Consider the following 19,000-nt stretch of genomic DNA (forward strand, 5'->3'; position numbering starts at 1 on the left):
TTGATATGTATGTTTATGAGGGCCCCACAATTTGTGCATGTTATTTGGCGAGGCTCGTCTCATTTTTTGAAAGGATAAACTTACAGCGACTGCATTTTCTATTATGTTTGTCTCTAAAATGGAAGAAAAGAAAATACATGCTAATTAAATTACATGATTGGCCAACTCTGATCCCTTATCAATTATTGGATTAATTATCTGCGAGGTGAGGAATTCTGTACCTTATTGAACATGCTTTTAATTTGATAAAAGAAATTGTAGGCAAGGTGAATAGCATGCTAAGCTCACACTAAACGTCCTTCGAGTTTGAATTTAAGCGAACTTATTTAAATAGATTGATAGAATTAAACTACTAGAAATTGTTACTAATGGGATTCGAACGTGGTCCTATATACTGCCTAACGGGATCCGATAAAGTTAAAAAAAACTCAAAAAATTAAAACTACGTTGCATTTAGCAAGGTTAAAGCATTCTACCCTATACATACAACATATAGCTGAAAGGGAATCTAGTTATCACTATGTCAACTATTCGTGCATTCCATAAATTGCATAATTGCATCCTTCGTACAACCAAACAACTATAAATCATAATACTAAAAAAAAACTAAACTTTAGTTAAGTACAAAACTATCTATTGTTTCATGCTATTGAGTTACAAACTAGCGAGTTATACGAATCTAACAATATCTTATAAAACTATAATTATTGCAGCAAGTGATTAAACTTCTTCAACATCTTTCATTTCATGCTTTCAACTGTTACGGTTACGTCAGTGTGGGATTCAAAATGTGTACCTGGAATGCTGAAATGCAAAGAAGAAGAAGAAGGTAGAGAAGTCAGCAGCAGTAGCAAAGAGGAATGGCAGCAGCAACAGTAAAGCAGAATCAAACCCCAGATGAACCAAACATAAATGATCCAATGAAACAAATACCCAGTACCCAAACAATCACACTCAAACAGACTCAGTTGGGACTCCGAAATACCAATGTTAATCAACAGGCGGTAATAGGTGAATCCGACACAATAATGGCACACAATTTCTGGTTTTTCAAACAGAGAAAGAGGGTGAGGCAAAACAGAATTTCAACTTCAATGAAACAGCCTGGGTTTTCCTTCTCCTTTTTTGATTTTTTAGAAATATCTTTTCTGGTTTTTAGAACTCCCTTCAACTCTCTACTCTGTTTTCCAGTTTTTTCTAGCTTCTGTCATGTCTCTGTCTTGTATCCCCCCTTAACTAATGGAAACTCTCCTCTATTTATAGCCTAGCATCATACCATCTACCAGTCTGTTAAACAATTCAAACTCCCCATCCCCCTCCTGTTTTCCACTCACAGCCATAAAGAAAGCCCTTCCCCATCAGATTCCCCCTAACAGCCCTCTTTTTAAAATGGTTTATCATTTTATTAGACTAAACCAGACATGGGCAGCAAGAATGTATCCTGACAGCACATGCTGTCCAATTATTCTAATTCCCTAACTTCTGACAAAACACATGTTGTCACTGGTTTCCAGCCATTAAAGGTACTCAATATGTCATTAATCCCACTATTGGTCAATTAATTCCATTAGTTGAATCAATGTTTTAATACTTTACTGTCAGCCCACCTGCCTTTAAGCATTTCAGAACTTTACAGCCCCAAACTACCCCTTTTAAAACCCCTGACTATTACTGTTTCATTCCAACTTCAACAAACTGAAATTCTGAACTTATGGGGGTTCAAATTCAACAACTATCCTAACTGAGTTCCAAGTATTGTACTGCAGCTAACAAACCATTCACAGATAGTTTCAAACAATCAGCTAAACGACAATGGTTTGATCAATCAATATGAAGCTTATCAGAATCAGGACATTTGAACATTTAGTCCTATAAAACTAATCGACGACGTTTATCTAATCGACTATACTAATTATAACGTAGAACCATCAGTCAATTAAACAAATAATACAAATAGGGCATCAAACTGTCTTTGACAATTTTGCACGACACAGGGAAAACAACAGGCATGATTGACTCGACGATGTTAATCAAATTGAAATATGTATATCACTATACGTATTCAACCATAAACAATCATAACAATCGATAGAATAAAAGGTCCTCATGGAGATGGGGAACAACTGACAGCAAATCCCAGAAATGAGCAAACAAACTAATTGATCATGCTGATAAACTAATACCACACTAAGACAAACAACAAAAAGGAAAAGTGAAACTTACTCTGATAAGCTTAAAACACAGATGACCCAGGCCCAAGCTGGATTTGCCTATTTGAGGTCGAACAGATCTTAATCGAGGTGTTCTCGACCGAGAACGCCTCGATTAGGGTCTATTAGACCCCAACCTTCCATTAAATCTAAACGGACTCCAATAGTTCTTGTGTTCTAGGGTTCGAACCTTCAGATTTGGGGTTTTAGGATTTGTGGGTAGATTCGAACCAAACCAAGATTGGTTTAGTCATGAGTGAGGCTAGGGTAAAGGCTGGTGTGAATCCGAGGTAGGTTGGTGTAGATCGAGGTTTTGCTCGAATCTTCAAATGAAGATTCGAGAACCTAGGGATTGATTCGAACTAAACGGTTGGTGGATTTGTGTTCAGGGCGGTTGAGTGGTCCTAGGGTGTTAAGGTGGTGGTCACCGGCGTTGTTGCCGCTGGGTTTACGGTGAAGGTGCACAGGGGCGGCTAGGGTTTGGGAGGTCTGTGTTTGGGATGATGAATGGGGGGTGTTTGGATGGGGGCGTGGGGTAAGGTTTTGGGTTTATATAGTTAGTGAGTGATCAGATCCTGGCCGTTGGATGAAACGAGATGAAGGGCCAGGATCTTTCAGCTGGTGAGGAACGGTGTCGTTTCAAATGCAAGGGGTTGGGTTGGTCCGGGGTTGAACGGGTCGGGTTTAAACAATGGGTATGGATATATGACGAGGGCTGTCAGATCAACTTGGTTTGGACGGCTGAGATGGATTGTTCTTGAAACGACGTAGTTTTGGTGTCAAACTACATCGTTTGGTGGCCTGGGAGGTGGGTCTCTTGGACCGGCTGCCTTGGGCTGCTTTTGGGCCTCAAATTTTCTTAAAGAAAACAGGCCCAATCCGATTTTTAAACCAATTTGTACTCTTTTCTTTTATTTTCTAATTTAAAACACAATACCTAATTAAAGTGAAATTAAACACCCATTAATTAGCACTTAACACAATTATCGCACACATATTAAAATATTTAAATAGGTAAAATCACACCATGGCGACAAATAGAATAAAAGATGCATATTTTTGTGATTTTCCTTTTAATAACCGAATTATGGTTTAATTACACACGACATATATTTTTTGTATTTTTGTTTGATAAGACTAAATAAGAATGGACAAGACCACAAATAACTACCAAAAATGTCACGTAAATTCCAAAAATCGTACAGCAAGACCATTTGTTATTATTTTTGATTTCTTTTGGAGTGATTGTCGCGTAAACAAAAATCATGTGCTCACAGCTGCCCCTCTTTGTCCGAAAACACGAAGAGTTTTCGTGCAAAGATAAAGTGAGCGGATATGAGCGATTTTTGCCTATTGGAATACTCCGTGTGAAGCGCATTTTTGAAAGATTTGACCGAATCTTTGCTTCGAAGATTTCCTACATATCCTGGGCTAAACAGGAATCAGGTCAATGTAGTTCGGGAAACTTTGGTAGTTGGGACTACCATGGGATTGCAATGCTTGTTGTTACTGTTGCTGCTGTTGCCGCTACTGCTTTACTGACTCCCTTATTACAACCAAAGGAAATTGAAACTGAACTAACTATTTATATGTGTCAACCGCTAGTTACAAAATTCCTATCTATAATTCTTTTGCAACTTGATCTTGGGTCTTAGCTGATTCTGCTTGTAGACTTTGATCCGAATCTTGATGCTTGCAAGTTGTGGGCACCTGTTTATTTCTGCGATATTGAGTGAGACGGGATTGGCGGAACTCGGGACCTTGATCAAATTTGGAGCGATCCGCCCTTTGTTTGTTCCAATATCTCGGAACATATTTTTTTTTGTCCTTTTCTTCTTTTCTTTATTCTGGATTGAGACTCATCCCATAGGTCATCTCGATCCATGCGCCTCGAGGTCAGACCTGCTGAGACAAACAAAACAAACGAACGAAATTTTTCTGCCCCAGTTTCACTAGGAAAATTTCGTGAATTAATCGACATAACAACTTACAGTATTGATGAGGGGATTGGAAAACTTTAGTCTACAAAACGCAACTCAGGGATTGGAGTCCTAATGTCGCCATAAGGTAAAAACGCTCAGTTCAGGGATTGGAGCCCTGATGCTGGCTGAATAGAAAAGTGCTCAACTCGGGGATTGGAGCCCTGATGTCGGTTGACAGAAAATAAATGCTCAGTTCAGGGATTGGAGCCCTAATGCTGGCTAAACAGAAAATAAACACTCAGTTCAGGGTTGGAGCCCTAATGCTGGCTAAACAGAAAATAAACGCTCAGTTCAAGATTGGAGCCATAATGCTGGCTAACTGGAAAAACGCTCAGTTCAGGGTTGGAGCCCTAATGCTGGCTAAATGTAAAATGCTCAGTTCAGGGTTGGAGCCCTAATGATGGCTAACAGAAAAATGCTCAGTTCAGGGTTGGAGCCCTAATGCTGGCTACATGTAAAATGCTCAGTTCAGGGTTGGAGCCCTAATGCTGGCTAACAGAAAAATGCTCAGTTCAGGGTTGGAGCCCTAATGCTGGCTAAACGGAAAAATGCTCAGTTCAGGGTTAGAGCCCTAATGCTGGCTAAATGGAAAAATGCTCAGTTCAGGGTTGGAGTGCTAATGCTGGCTAACAGAAAAATGCTCAGTTCAGGGTTGGAGCCCTAATGCTGGCTAACAGAAAAAATGCTCAGTTCAGGGTTGGAGCCCTAATGCTGGCTAAATGGAAACTTGCTCAACTTAGGGATCGAAGCCCTAAATTGGGAGGATTGTCAGGTTATGCTGGAAACTATCCGGGTTATGTCGGAAAGATTCGTCGGGTTATGCCGGAAAAGGGAAAGAGTTCTCGGGTTATGCCGGTAGGTCATCAGGTTATGCCGGAAAGATTCATCGGGTCATGCCGGGAAGATTCATCGGGTTATGCCGGGAAGATTTATCGGGTTATGCCGGAAAAAGTCCATGGGTTATGCCGGGAAAATTTATCGGGTTATGCCGGGGAAGTCATCGGGTTATGCCGGAAGGTTCATCGGGTTATGCCGGAAGGTTCATCGGGTTATGCCGGAAAAGGTCCACGGATTATGCCAGGAAGATTTATCGGGTTATGCCGGGGGATTCATCGGGTTATGCCGGGAAGATTCATCGGGTTATGCCGGGAGATTCATCGGGTTATGCCGGGGAAGTGAACGGGTTATGCCGGAAGGTTCATCGGGTTATGCCGGAAAATTCATTGGGTTATGCCGAAAAGGGTCCACGGGTTATGCCGGGAAGATTTATCGGGTTATGCCGGGGGATTCATTGGGTTATGCCGGGAAGATTCATCGGGTTATGCCGGGGAAGTCATCGGGTTATGCCGGAAGGTTCATCGGGTTATGCCGGAAGATTCATCGGGTTATGCCGGAAAGGGTCCACGGGTTATGCCGGGAAGATTCATCGGGTTATGCCGGTAAAAGGTAAGAGTCCTCGGGTTATGCCGGGGATTTGGATAGAAAAAGCTCCTTGGGTTATGACAGGGAGATCCGTGGTTTATACCGGGATAGTTGAGGAATGAGGTCCTACGCTACCATGATTTTTCTTTTGGGATTTTCATTTTTATTTCTTGTTTTCTTTCTTTTCTTTGGTTTTCCTTTATTTATCAAAAATGCATGAAAGAATTCCGGGGAAACTTACTTTTGGTCATTTTCCTGCTGCAAAGCTGTTTCAACGCTCGCGCGCTTCATTTCTTTTGGGCTACACTTGCTTCTTGCATGGTTGCTTTGGATTGCACCTGTCTCAATTTTCCTAAACAAAGAAAAATTGTCAGTTTGAAAATGGTGGTTGGTTCAGTGGCCTTGATCGTTCCAATTGCTTTGTCTCGGCCTAATTCTTGTTGAGAAACTCTGCCATTGATTGGATTCACAGGCGACCACTTTTAAACTGATCAGACTCGCATTTCCGGATTTTGTGATGATTTGCCCGTGTAAGGCTTTGGTTCTTTCATCCCATTCTGCTTGGGGATTCTTTACGAGGCCAACTCAGTGGGGATTTTTATTGGGGAGACTCTGTGGAGATTTGTACAAGGCAGACTCGTTGGGGATTTGCTGGGGCAGACTCTTTGGGGAATTGTACAAGGGAAGACTCTGTGGGGATTTTTACAAAGGGAGACCCTGTGGGGATTTGTACAAAGGGAGACCCTGTGGGAGCATTAGGGAATTTTTGATCCTCAAACCTAACTGCAATGGCTAGTCGCGTGGGACTTAACCTTTCCAACTTTATTTTCCTTTGCAGGCCTTTCTTTTCTGTCTTCCTTCTTCCAACTTCAATTTTAGAGCATTTGGGGGTACCTTGGTTTCTTCAACTTCGGTGAGGCGATTAACCATGTGAAACTCAACCCTTTCAACTTCAATTGCCTTTATAGGCTGCCATGGCCAGTCGAGGTCGTCTTGATGCCCCTGCTGAGGCTGGGTCCCTTTTGCATATTAGCGTGTATCAAACGAAAGTCTTGTAAATCAGTCTTGCCATCCTTTCTTTGTCTTGGTTTTGGAATAGTGTTAGACCAAAAGGGATTCAAAGAAGACAAATAATGGAGAATGAGTTTAAAACTAGAAGTGTCCCTTTCGGGCAAAGGAGAGAAGGACTTATTTGGAGTACCTGCGGGCTTCAAAGAACATGACATGCTTCTTGGACTGGATACTCGATCCGCATCAAACTCCAGCTTCTCATGCACCTATTGATCCGTGTTTCCAAAACGGAGAACCTTTCCAGGACTTTTAGTGATAAAGTATCCTGTTTTCGGCCGTTAACGCCCTTTGCGTGTTTTCGCTAATCGACCTCTCTCATTTTTGATTTCTCTACTCTTGTCGCCTCATGGTGCCCGAAGGTTTTCACCGATAAGACTCTCTCATTTTATTTCTTTCAATCAGATTCCAACAAGGAAGTTTTCTACTTTCCTATTTTTGCCAATTGATCAGAAGGACTTGGACAAGGTTTGAGGTGAAAAGAATTTGAACTACAACTTTGGAACCTTTTGAGCGGGATCATCGCCGAACCATTATAATTTCTGCCCCAGTTTCACTTTTGGGGGACTTCTTGGGTTTTTATTTTGGTGTGACTGAACCCCAAGGAGAGGTTGCCTACGTATCCTTTCGGAATCAAGTCAAGCGTAGTTCGTGCCATTCTGTTTTTTTGGATTTTCTTTTTGTTTTTCACTTTACTTTGTTTTTCACTTCCTTTTCCTTTTCTCATTTTCATTGTATCTTTTCTAAAAAAAATCTTTTTTTTTTCATTTCAATTTCTCTTTTTCTTTCATTTTATTTTCAATAATAATTTCAGGTTCCAAAGAGGGTAATCAAAGAAGAGTAACCAGCTCAAATGGGTTTGCAAAATGGTTGATAGTGGTTGGGTAGTGAGAATGAAAGCCTTCGTCATCTCCAACTGTGCAAAGACATCGCCGGAGCAATCTAGACATAGTACTGCATCTGCTTTCATAGCGGGGTCGGCGTCATTTCTTTCGACGTCGCCCAGATACAAATGCTCCTCTTGGCAATATTTTCCAATGACGTATGGACCCTTCTTTGTCGGTACAATTGCTCGTGACAAACCGATGTCATTAAGGTTAACATTCCGTACGGGTCTAAATCCATTTACTCAAACTCTGTTTCAGTGACGGATATTTTCCAAACCATGAACCAATTTTCTATTTTCTCAAATTCTTTATATTTCAAATTTTGACTCATTTTTTTTTGAAGTCTGACGGAGTTCTTGGGATCTGGGTATGAAGTCCGCAAGCATGTCATGTTATTTAAAGCTGCATCATCAAAATTGAAGAGAACTAAAAAAAGAAAATATAGCAAAACTTCTAAAAAGGAGGTGAATGATGAAACATGATTTCATTTCTTGAAATTGGGAAGATAAATAGGGTTGACATTCAGGAAATTAAAAATAGGAAACTAAAGAAAACATCTGAGCTACACCCTGGGGTAGCTCGTGGTGTAGAGAAAGTGGCAGGACAAGTCCATTAGGACTTCCGTTTGATCAAGAATGGCGTAGCCTTCCAGTTTTGAAGCTTGACGCTTGGTCCCATGTACGATACCTCAGCGGTGCTAGTGCCCTCTCCTGGCTGGACCATGTGTGTTTCGCATAGCTTTTTCCTCATTGCCTCACATATTCCCTCACTCTCTTCGAGTGGGAACGCCTTATCATCTTCCTCTTTACTGTATTTTGGCTTCTGTGGTATGCGTCCAACAACCACTGGCTCGTTCAGCCGAGGTGGTTTGATCGTCCCCCATACCATATAGGCCTGCTTGGATACATCAATTTTTTCCTTTTCTTGCTTCGGGGTTGCCTTGGGCTTCCTTTCTGTATTAGCAATAGCAATTATGGCCTTAAGCGCCAGATCAAATTCCTTGTCTTCACAAATCATCCCAATTATCAACCCGTTGTTGTGGGCGGGCAGCGGATTATTGGTCACATTTGGGACATCCTCGTCTTTCAACACAATCTTCCCTTGCTCTAACAAATTCTCTACAGCTTGTTTCAATGTCCAATAGTTGTTGGTGTCGTGCCCTTCTGCACCTGAATGGTATGCACACCTGACACCCCGCTAATATGATGGTGATCCCAGGTTCTGTCCGTTTGGTGGTATGGGCTGCAACAAATTCATCTGGACAAGCTTAGGGATAGAGTGGAGTAGGGTTTACCAATTGGTGTATAGTTAGGTCTCCTGGGTGGTTCCCGAGGACGGAAATTATTCTGGGAAGGTCGAGGATTGTAGTGGTTTTGGTGAGGAGGCTGATTTCTGGGATGTGGAGCTTGGCCTCGATTGAATGGCCGCGACCGCTGGACGTAAGGCTGGGTGCTCATGACCATGTAGGGCTAAGGAGGATAGGTCACATTTTGGTGGGGGAAATAATGTTGCGGGGTTCTTTCTGAAGAACAAGGCCTGGAATCATGATATTCTCCTGCCTCTGATGCCGCCATGGATGTCTCTTCCTTTTTCTTCCCTCTTGCCATTCCTCCGGTCCCGTTTTGGATGGCTTGGGAGGTTGCCCTTATGGCTGCCTGACTCAAAATCCTACCCGTTTTCAGACCATTCTCCACCATCTCCCCGATCTTAATCGCTTCTGCGAAAGGCTTTCCCATGGCTGACATCATGTTTTGGAAATAGTCGGACTCTTGAGCCTGGAGGAAAGTAGTGACCATTTCTATCTCGTCCATGGGAGGTTTTACCCTTGACGCTTGCTCGCGCCATTTGATGGCATATTCTCTAAAACTTTTCGAGGGTTTCTTCTTCAAGTTTGACAAGGCATTTCTGTCTGGTGCGATGTCAATATTATATTGAAACTGCCCTACGAAATCTCTGGCAAGATCATCCCATATATGCCAACGAGATATGTCCTGGTCCATATACCACTCTGAGGCGATTCTTACCAGACTTTCCTCGAAGTATGCCATCAACAATTCTTCTTTGCCTCCGGCTCCCCGCAGTTGGTTGCAATACTTTTTGAGATGAGCAATGGGGTCGCTGTGCCCGTCATACTTATCAAACTTTGGGGTTTTGAAACCCACGGGTAAGTGCATGTGAGGGAACATGCATAGATCGGTATAGGAGACACTCTTCTGCCCGTTTAAACCTTGCATGTTTTTCAAACTTTGCTTGAGGCTCCTCATCCTTTTCGCCATCTCATCTTGTTCAGCAGTTTTGGGGTTTTGATCCTGTCCAAGTGCAAACTCGTATTGAGTTTGTTGAGGATGAGTGCTGGTGGTGAACCGAGTTGGTTCCAGTGAGAAGGATGGTGCTTGAAAGGCGAATGAGGAAGAGTCAAAATTGGGCCTGTGTGTAGTGGGTTGTGTCATGATTGGACAGGGCAGCGCGGTGAATATGCTTGTAGCGACATCCGTCGTCGACATCCAAGGGCAAGACTCAGAGGGTGATCCTACGGAGTGGGCTGAAATGGCCGGGTACCCGAATGGGGTAGTTGGATAGCTTATGGGGATATTGGAAGTCCCACTTGTTCTGTAGAACAACTCAGGGAACCCAAGGATTACACTCGGTGGCTCCTTTCCATTATTCCAGTCATCCAACATCTCTATCATGCGGAGCCTCAGGATTCTGTTTTCCTCAGCAGTTGCTGACTCGGAAGTCGGGACGGCCGAGATTGAACTCTCCTCAGAGACAGGAATTGTCGGCAAAGGAATTTCCGAAGACATCGCTATACTCCCCTCGATCTTGTGAAGTAAGTGTGAATACTCCCTCTTGTCTTAACAACGGGTAACTGAACACTCTCTTTTGACCTTGTGAAGTATGAATGTGAGACCAGACTTCCACCAAACCAACCACCTTTCTAAAAACCTGGAAGACTCGGCAGCAAACAAACGGTTAGTTCGAAACAAATAACAGATAGGTAATCTCACGTTGGGGCGTGGTGCACCTATACAGTTAAGTGAATTTCTACATGTTTGCAACGAAGACATACGTCATTCCGGCTTCTCTTTAGGCTTCCCTTTATTTATCACTTTTTATTATTATTATTATTATATTTTTTTCTTTTTTTTATTACTGTTTTCAATGTTTGCAGTTAAAAATGTGACCGGATCCGATGAGGATTGCCTACGTATCACGATGCCGCGTGAATCAGATCATTACGTAGTTCAAAACAGATGAGTGTAAAAGAAGCACACATTTTATTACTGAACAATCTATTACAAATGAACACTCTCGAAAAAAGAGAAAATAACAAGCCTAAAAAAAAGTACAGACTCAACAGACCAATACACCTTGATGCAAAAGACGGACAGACTCGACCTATGAATACATTAAGGTTTCGAGAATCGGCGCCCGCTGGGCATCGTTCGGCCTCGCTGCGGTCCTAGGTGTGAGATCCCTTTCAAGTTGTTCCAGCTCATGCATGGTCTGCTTGATATAACCCATCACTGCTGAGAGAACGGTAATGCTGGTCATATTTTCACACCGTAGACACCGTCTGATGATGGCGTGGGCAATGGTCTTGATCTTATCTCTGGTTTGCTTCTTCTCTATGAGCAGGCGTTTTATCTGATCACTGCACGTTTTCAAAACCTGAAAATCCTGCATATGATGATTCTTCAGTTGCCGCACTTCTACCTTCATTTGGGCTAACAAGTCGTAACAGTATCTGCTCTCAATTTGGAAATCCTCGGCCTGCTTAACTGCTTTAACCTCAAGTGTAGCCATCTCTCTCTTCATTTTGGCAACTGTTTTCTCGTGGTCGCGTTTCAATTGATTCAAGTATCGGCGATGCTTATCTGCTCTTGTACCCCACTGTACCTTGAGCTCTGTCATGACGTTTTCAGACTCTTCTAAACCATCTCTCCATTCCCTGACTTCACTTTTCATCCCTTTTATCAACTGCTCGTCTGATCGACTACTTGGTTGTTTATCAAGAGCCAATTTCAATTTCTGGATTTGGGCCCTAAGTTCTTCAATTTCTTGGGCCAATCTATTCTTTTTGCCTCGATCCGCAGCGATTTGCATACTGTTATTGAATTTCATATTGTCAACCTGTTGCTTCAAATCACCGATCTCTGCCCGATACCCCTTTTCCTTTGCTAACCAGTTCCATTGCTCTTGGGATGACTCAACGAAATCTTTGAGATGAGGTCTTTTATCTGGTCTCTCGCAGGACATGTCACCTCTAAACCAAGCGTGATACCCCGGAGCAACTTCCCCTTTAGCCGTATCCATCACACAAGTGTTTGCTGTCATATGTTGGCACTCACTCTAGATTTTGCGAACTTCTTCTTCGGGGAAACGACCGTCCAGACTGATTTCAATCACTTGGGTACTCAAGTCTTCATCTTTCGGCACTACTTGATACCTCTCAAGTTGCCTCAAAACCCGATACAGTGCATAGGGTTGGATGCTTTTAAGTCCCATCAACAGAAAGTGGGGCCTGGTTGCCGGCATGTATATGATTTCCTCAACATGCAACCATCCGAGCGCCCACTGGATTTGGTTGGCAGTGAGAGTTCGGAAAAATGACGTCCAAGCTGTGACTCCCTCGGGTAGACTAAACCCTTTGATTCTTGTGTAGAATTCTCCAATACAAGTTTTCTCGGGCGAACCGTAACCCAAGAGCGGGGAACGGTGGCATAAATGATCGTGTCATCCACATTTGCAACAATAGGTTACATCCTTCGAAAAAATCGCCCCTGGCTCGGCAAGCAATGAGAGCCCGGAAGATGTCAGCCATAATCATAGGCACTAGAGTACTTTTATCTCGGGTGAGCAAGGTACTGACGACCCCAATTACTTTTAGATCGATGTTTCCATCTTTCCTTGGGAACACTATAAGACCCAAAAAAGCTGTCATAAAAGCTACCAGCCTGTGTTCGTCCCACTTTTGTCGGTTACCTCTACTGCATAGTTTGAAGTCTGGCTTATTGAACCCGCCCACGTGGCCGTATCTAGCATATATGAGGCGGAGACTGCAGAAACCTTTGGCAAGATCTGGATGGTGAAATGTTCGGGGTATTTTTAGGAAATCCAGAAACCGGTGTACCGTGACGGCCCTAGGTGCAATCAAGTACTTGAACCTTAACGGGGCTTCATCACCTCCGATGTATCCCGCTATTTCTTCCAATGTCGGGGTGAGCTCAAAGTCCGAGAAATGAAATACATTGTGTGCTGAATCCCAGCAAGTGACCAATGATCTGATAATATCACCCCGAAGCTAAATGTCTAGTAAATCCGGGAGATCTTTCAGATACTTCTTTACTTTGTCTTGCCCCTCCTTGCCTAAATCATTCCACCATAATCGCAACTCGAAAGGGATCTTGGTCATTATTGAAAAGGGTTTGTTTTGTATCGTGCTCATCCTGCACATTTATTAAGGTGATTATGCCAACGAAAAGCTTTCATTAGACTCAAAAAATAAAACTATTTGTAAAATGATGGACTCGGTTTTCGAATGCGGCCTTTTAGCACTTCGGGAACGAAGATTTTAAGGCTGCGAGGATCAACCGGTCGAAAATCAAAAACGATGACCAAAGACGACCGTTTATGCAATGACAGCCTTCCGTCGTCCCTTTCGGGAACATTCGGCTGTTTTTGACAACGAAAGCATCACTTGATTTTTTTATTTATTATTTTTTTAGGAATGGTGACCCGATATTGGGAACATGGCCTCGCAGATCCTCGGGGACGAGGATCCTAAGGCCATTGGGCAATTTGGTCAAAATTTAAAAATGACTAAAATGGATGTTTATGCAAAAATAGCCTTCCGGCGTCCCTTTCGAGAACATTTGGCTATTCTCGACAAAACGGCATCACCCGACTCATAAATTAAAATTCTGATATTTTGGCTATTTCCGAAAACGGGGAGGTTGGACCCAATGAGGGTTGCCTACGTATCTCGCACCCTGCGAGAATCAAACCGGCGTAGTTCGGGCTTGATCAAGCGTAGAGTAAAACCCCTTCTGAATACAATCTTTTTAAAGAAAAGAAAAAAATATTTTTCTTGATTTTTTATATTTTATTTTTTTTTATTTTGAAAAGAGATAAAGACTAAAGAAAAATCTTTGTAAGGAAGTATTTGGACTATTAGTCTGAATTTATAAAAGAGATACTACAAAAGAAACAACATTTTTTGAATTTTTGAATTTTCCCTTCTTTTTTTTTACTTTTACGAATTTTTATTTTGAAAGTGATTATTTTACTTTTACAAATTTTTATTTTGAAAGTGATTAAAAGATTTTTTTTTGTTTTTATATATATATATTTTTTAATAAGTCAAACTAAAAGACAAATTTTGTTTTCATTTTTCTTTTTTCTTTTTTTTAAGAAAATTCTGGCGAGATTTTGACACTACTTGGACATTGGTTTTATTTTTCAAAAATAAGTAATTATATCCCTACGCTGTTATTTTCTCTTCTTTTTTGAACCCTTTTTAAAAACCGGTCAGCATGTAGATCTGAAGCAAATAAATGCGCAAAACAAACGGGATGCAGCAAGATGGTGTTTTCATTTCAGGTTGCCTGTTCTAGACGGACCCAACCCCTGTGTTGAGTCCCCTATGTCAAATGCAACATGATGCAAATAAGCGTTCCTACTAGGGATCCGGCATGAGGTTTTGCTATACTAGGTTTATAACCTGGGTATATGTTCTAGACTGTGTACCCGAGCGGACAACTCGAGTCGAGGAGGGGGCAACTTACCGGGAACCAAAAGGCCATCCGGCTTCGTAACTTGTCCGAGCCTCTTTTTTATTTCAGGGTATGACACTAACAGAATAGGGAGTCTCAACCAGTAAGCACATCCCCGGAGGTGAAGAGAGAAGGATTCGGCACAGTTTATATATACAGTCAAATAATATCAAAGCGGTAAAAGCAGCATTTAGCACATTAGGCTCAAACATGTAAAAATCAGATAAAGCCAAATATAACAATTATTCTAAACTCGAATTCTTGAACCCTGAACCAGTGGTTCTGGGTTTAAATCCCCAGCGGAGTCGCCAGAGCTGTCACACCACCTTTTTGCGCGCCCGCCCCGAGGGATAGATGCGCGAGCGAGTTTTTCCAATTTAAGTGACAATATTCGAAATGGGATTATTTATTTAATTCAGAGTCGCCACTTGGGAAAGGTTTGGCTTTTGGTGTCCCAAGTCACCGGTTTATCTTGAATCCCAAATCGAGGAAATTTTCGACTTTTCCAAAAGAAGTCTGCGAACCAGAAATTCTAAGTAAGGAATTCTGTTGGCCTGAGGGAAGGTGTTAGGCACCCTCGAATCCCGTGGTTCTAGCACGGTCGCTTAAATTGTTATAAGGGCTAAATATCTGATTTAAATACATGTTATGACTTATGTGCTTTTATTGAGTTTGAACCGCTTCTATTATTACCATGTAGTTTTTATAGAATTGCAACGTCGTGAAGATGTATCTCGAACCACGTCACAATCAATGCACCCGTAGTTGTTAATACATTCCAACTCCGTTGAGATTTGGATTTGGGTCACATAAATGCGCACCCGAATTTAGGGATGTAATTTAATTAAAGTCGCGCCTAAAGAGTCTTACACGTTATTATCTTTGAGGAAGGCCGTGAAATTCACTTGAACGGCCCATCCCAAATTCTAAGCAATTTGATATGTACGTTTATGAGGGCCCCACAATTTGTGCATGTTATTTGGCGAGGCTCGTCTCATTTTTTGAAAGGATAAACTTACAGCGACTGCATTTTCTATTATGTTTGTCTCTAAAATGGAAGAAAAGAAAATACATGCTAATTAAATTACATGCTTGGCCAACTCTGATCCCTTATCAATTATCGGATTAATTATCTGCGAGGTGAGGAATTCTGTACCTTATTGAACATGCTTTTAATTTGAAAAGAAATTGTAGGCAAGGTGAATAGCATGCTAAGCTCACACTAAACGTCCTTCGAGTTTGAATTTAAGCTAACTTATTTAAATAGATTGATAGAATTAAACTACTAGAAATTGTTACTAATGGGATTCGAACGTGGTCCTATATACTGCCTAACGGGATCCGATAAAGTTAAAAAAAAACTCAAAAAATTAAAACTACGTTGCATTTAGCAAGGTTAAAGCATTCTACCCTATACATACAACATATAGCTGAAAGGGAATCTAGTTATCACTATGTCAACTATTCGTGCATTCCACAAATTGCATAATTGCATCCTTCGTACAACCAAACAACTATAAATCATAATACTAAAAAAAACTAAACTTCAGTTAAGTACAAAACTATCTATTGTTTCATGCTATTGAGTTACAAACTAGCGAGTTATACGAATCTAACAATATCTTATAAAACTATAATTATTGCAGCAAGTGATTAAACTTCTCCAACATATTTCATTTCATGCTTTCAACTGTTACGGTTACGTCAGTGTGGGATTCAAAATGTGTACCTGGAATGCTAAAATGCAAAGAAGAAGAAGAAGGTAGAGAAGTCAGCAGCAGTAGCAAAGAGGAATGGCAGCAGCAAAAGTTTGACAGCAGCAACAGTAAAGCAGAATCAAACCCCAGATGAACCAAACATAAATGATCCAATGAAACAAATACCCAGTACCCAAACAATCACACTCAAGCAGACTCAGTTGGGACTCCGAAATACCAATGTCAATCAACAGGCGGTAATAGGTGAATCCGACACAATAATGGCACACAATTTCTGGTTTTTCAAACAGAGAAAGAGGGTGAGGCAAAACAGAATTTCAACTTCAATGAAACAGCCTGGGTTTTCCTTCTCCTTTTTTGATTTTTTAGAAATATCTTTTCTGGTTTTTAGAACTCCCTTCAACTCTCTACTCTCTTTTCCAGTTTTTTCTAGCTTCTGTCCTGTCTCTGTCTTGTATCCCCCCCTTAACTAATGTAAACTTTCCTCTATTTATAGCCTAGCATCATACCATCTACCAGCCTGTTAAACAATTCAAACTCCCCATCCCCCCTCCTGTTTTCCACTCACAGCCATAAAGGAAGCCCTTCCCCATCAGATTCCCCCTAACAGCCCTCTTTTTAAAATGGTTTATCATTTTATTAGACTAAATCAGACATGGGCAGCAGGAATGTATCCTGACAGCACATGCTGTCCAATTATTCTAATTCCCTAACTTCTGACAAAACACATGCTGTCACTGGTTTCCAGCCATTAAACGTACTCAATATATCATTAATCCCACTATTGGTCAATTAATTCCATTAGTTGAATCAATGTTTTAATACTTTACTGTCAGCCCACCTGCCTTTAAGCATTTCAGAACTTTACAGCCCCAAACTACCCCTTTTAAAACCTCTGACTATTACTGTTTCATTCCAACTTCAACAAACTGAAATTCTGAACTTATGGGGGTTCAAATTCAACAACTATCCTAACTGAGTTCCAAGTATTGTACTGCAACTAACAAACCATTCACAGATAGTTTCAAACAATCAACTAAACGACAATGGTTCGATCAATCAATATGAAGCTTATCAGAATCAGGACATTTGAACATTTAGTCCTATAAAACTAATCGACGACGTTTATCTAATCGACTATACTAATTATAACGTAGACCATCAGTTAATTAAACAAATAATACAAATAGGGCATCAAACTGTCTTTGACAATTTTGCACGACACAGGGAAAACAACAGGCATGATTGACTCAACGATGTTAATCAAATTGAAATATGTATATCACTATACGTATTCAACCATAAACAATCATAACAATTGATAGAATAAAAGGTCTTCATGGAGATGGGGAAAAACTGACAACAAATCTCAGAATGAGCAAACAAACTAATTGATCATGCTAATAAACTAATACCACACTAAGACAAACAACAAAAAGGAATAGTGAAACTTACTCTGATAAGCTTAAAACACAGATGACCCAGGCCCGAGCTGGATTTGCCTATTTGAGGTCGAACAGATCTTAATCGAGGTGTTCTCGACCGAGAACACCTCGATTAGGGTCTATTAGACCCCAACCTTCCGTTAAATCTAAACGGACTCCAATAGTTCTTGTGTTCTAGGGTTCGAACCTTCAGATTTGGGGTTTTGGTATTTGTGGGTAGATTCGGACCAAACCAAGCTTGGTTTAGTCACGAGTGAGGCTAGGGTAAAGGCTGGTGTGAATCCGAGGTAGGTTGGTGTAGATCGAGGTTTTGCTCGAATCTTCAAATGAAGATTCGAGAACCTAGGGATTGATTCGAACTAAACGGTTGGTGGATCTGTGTTCAGGGCGGTTGAGTGGTCCTAGGGTGTTAAGGTGGTGGTCACCGGCATTGTTGTCGCCGGGTTTACGGTGAAGGTGCACAAGGACGATGAAGGGGGGTGTTTGGATGGGGGCGTGGGGTAAGGTTTTGGGTTTATATAGTTAGTGAGTGATCAGATCCTGGCCGTTGGATGAAGCGAGATGAAAGGCCAGGATCTTTCAGCTGGTGAGGAACGATGTCATTTCAAATGCAAGGGGTTGGGTTGGTCCGGGGTTGAACGGGTCGGGTTTAAACAATGGGTATGGATATATGACGAGGGCCGTCAGATCAACTTGGTTTGGACGGCTGAGATGGATTGTTCTTGAAACGACGTAGTTTTGGTGTCAAACTACGTCATTTGGTGGCCTGGGAGGTGGGTCTCTTGGACCGGCTGCCTTGGGCTGCTTTTGAGCCTCAAATTTTCTTAAAGAAAACAGGCCCAATCCGATTTTTAAACCAATTTGTACTTTTTTCTTTTATTTTCTAATTTAAAACACAATACCTAATTAAAGTGAAATTAAACACCCATTAATTAGCACTTAACACAATTATCGCACACATATTAAAATATTTAAATAGGTAAAATCACACCATGGCGACAAATAGAATAAAAGATGCATATTTTTGTGATTTTCCTTTTAATAACCGAATTATGGTTTAATTACACACGACATATATTTTTGTATTTTTGTTTGATAAGACTAAATAAGAATGGACAAGACCACAAATAACTACCAAAAATGCCACGTAAATTCCAAAAATCGTACAGCAAGACCATTTGTTATTATTTTTGATTTCTTTTGGAGTAATTGTCGCGTAAACAAAAATCACGTGCTCACAGGGAGAGGTATAAGTTGGCTAGGAAGGAGGCGAAGTTAGCAGTTACGGCAGCTAAGACTGTAGCATTTAGTCATTCGTGCGAATAACTTGAGGGTAAAGGCGGACATAAGAGGCTATTTAGGCTAGCCAAGGTGAGAGAGAGAAATGCATGTGACTTGGACCAAGTGAAGTGTATCAAGGACGAAGAAGGTAGAGTTTTGTTGGATGAGGCGCATATCCATGAGATGGCAGACTTACTTCTATAGTCTCTTG

The sequence above is a fragment of the Nicotiana tabacum genome, chromosome 18, assembly GCF_000715075.1.
Source record: "Nicotiana tabacum cultivar K326 chromosome 18, ASM71507v2, whole genome shotgun sequence".
Lineage (NCBI taxonomy): Eukaryota > Viridiplantae > Streptophyta > Magnoliopsida > Solanales > Solanaceae > Nicotiana > Nicotiana tabacum.